Source organism: Dasypus novemcinctus, chromosome 23 (assembly GCF_030445035.2).
Source record: "Dasypus novemcinctus isolate mDasNov1 chromosome 23, mDasNov1.1.hap2, whole genome shotgun sequence".
Classification (NCBI taxonomy): domain Eukaryota; kingdom Metazoa; phylum Chordata; class Mammalia; order Cingulata; family Dasypodidae; genus Dasypus; species Dasypus novemcinctus.
Genome location: NC_080695.1, coordinates 36,176,275 through 36,178,879, shown reverse-complemented (window position 1 = coordinate 36,178,879; position 2,605 = coordinate 36,176,275).

The following is a 2,605-nucleotide window of genomic DNA, read 5'->3' as shown; positions in this document are numbered from 1 at the left end:
ACATCACATCTCTTCTTCCCTCTCCCTGTATGCTTTTAAATTCTTCTTTGTGCTTATCCAGTGTCTTTTGTTAATATCCTTAATCTCTGTAGCTATCTCATTGAATTTATTAAAGAGATTTATTTGAACATCTATGGTTAGTTGCCTCAACTCCTTTATGTCATCTGGAGATTTATCTTATTTATTTATTTATTTTTATTGACTTTGTAATAATATTACATTAAAAATATATATGTGAGGTCCCATTCAACCCCACCCCCCACCCCCCCTCTCCCCCCCAACAACACTCGTTCCCATCATCATGACACATCCATTGGATTTGGTAAGTACATCTTTGGGCACCTCTGCACCTCATAGACAATGGTTCACATCATGGCCCATACTCTCCTCCATTCCATCCAGTGGGCCCTGTGAGGATTTACAATGTCCGGTGATTACCTCTGAAGCACCATCCAGGGCAGCTCCATGTCCCAAAGACGCCTCCACCTCTCATCTCTTCCTGCCTTTCCCCATACCCATCGTCCACCATGTCCACTTTTCCCAATCCAATGCCACCTCTTCTATGTGGACATTGGATTGGTTGTGTCCATTGCACCTCTATGTCAAGAGGAGGCTCAGATTCCACATGGATGCTGGATGCAATCCTCCCATTTTCAGTTGTAATCACTCTAGGCTCCATGGTGTGGTGGTTGTCCTTCTTCAACTCCATCTTAGCTGAGTGTGGTAAGTCCAATAGATCATATTGTAGGTGCTGGAGTCTGTTGAGGCTCAGGACCTGGCTATCACATTGTCAGTCCAGAGATTCAAATCCCCTAAATATATCTTAAACCCCAACATTAACTGCACTGGAGATTTATCTTGTTCCTTTGATTGGGTCATATCTTTCTGTTTTTGGTATGGATTGTAATTTTTTGTTGATGTCTTGGCATCTGGCTTACTCAATGTATTTATTCTGGGTACCATTTCTCTCTTTAGTTTAGGGCTTTCTTGCCCTTTCTCCATTGCTACTTGTGTAGTAGGAGCCAAGGCTATTGTTGGTACTGGAAGCTGTGGAGGCTGAAGCTGCCTGCATGCCCCAGGAACTGATGAACGTTCTCTCACATTTCTTCTCTGCCAGAGGTAGGGACAGAGCTGCAGAAATGTGTAAAAATTTAAGTCATTAAGTCATGCAGGCCAAGATCATCTGTAGTTTCCCAGAAAGACTGATGAAGCTTCATGACCCTTCCTCCCATGCTTGGGTTGGGGTTGAAGCTGCAGGTGTGAGCAACAATATGTGCTGTGTGATCTAAAATGACTGCAGTTGCCTAGGTAGACTGACATAGCACCAGTCCCCCTCATCCCCTGCCAAGTATGGGGATGGACCCTTTAGAGTGCCCAGCAATCTAATCTGTGCAGGCTGAATGTGTTTGCAGTTGCCCTGAGAGGCTGAGGGGCAAGCTCTGCAATTTAGAGCATGGAAGTGTATCTATAGTCACTCAATAGTTCAGTTCCTGTAGGGTGAAAATGCTTGCCATTGCTCAGAAAGACTGAGGAAACACTAGTCCCTTCCTATCTTATTAGGGTATGTGGTTGGATCTACTGGCACCAAGCATTTCAGTCCATGCAGGCCAAAAGTGCCTGTCATTGCCCAGAAAGACTTAAGAAACACAGCTCTCCCTCTACCCTACTTGTGGGCAGGGATGGAGCTACGGGTGTCTGACTATTCAGTCTGTGTGGGCCAAAAGTACCTGCAGTTATCAAGAGAGGCTGGGGAAACACTTCCCCTCTCTTGTCCTATTATGGGTGGGTGTAGAGCCACAGGCACCCAAAAATCAAGTTTTTGCAGTCCAAAAGCATAGCATTTGCCCTGAGAAGCTTAGGAAACAGCTCCCCTCTTACCTTAATGGGGGGTGGGGATGGAGTTACAGGTGTCCAAATATCCAGTCTGTGTGGGCTGAAAGCATCTAGAGTAGCCCAGGGAGGCTGAAGAAACACCATCTCCCTCCTTTCCTATAGGAGTGGAGGGATGGAGATGGAATCAAGGGTGCTCAACCAACCAGTTCATGTGGGTCCATTTTGCTAGCAGTTGCCCAGAAAGGCCAAGGAAACACAGCTCCTCTTCTATCCTTTTAGGGTGCCTGGATGGCACACTAGATGTCTGACTATTCAGACTATGGCAGGTGAAAGTGTCTGCATTAATCCAGAGAGTGTGGTGCAGGTCTCCCCAGTTTCTTCCCTGCCAGAGGCAGGGCTGGGGCCTAGGTTAGGGCTGCATTCCACTCTGGGTCAAAATAAGCCAGGCCTTATTGTGAGTTTCAATCAGCTCCACTTCCCCTCATGCTGGGGGCTGAGTTAAAAGATGGCTACTGCCCCCTTGCAAATTTGGAAAAGTTCAAACTGTAGCTATTCTTAGAATTATAGTTTAGCCAGCCAAATTTACTAATCAATAGCTGAAATCAGTGCCTAACCATCTCTTCCTCCCACATTTTTGGGAAATGGAGCTTTCTTTTTCAGCCACAGAATAGCTCCTGAGGTAGCTTGCACCACCAGTGGAGGATGGGCACTGACGTCTGTGGCATGGAGGGTTCTATTCACAAATCTTTACTGCAGATGGGCAATCTCCTCC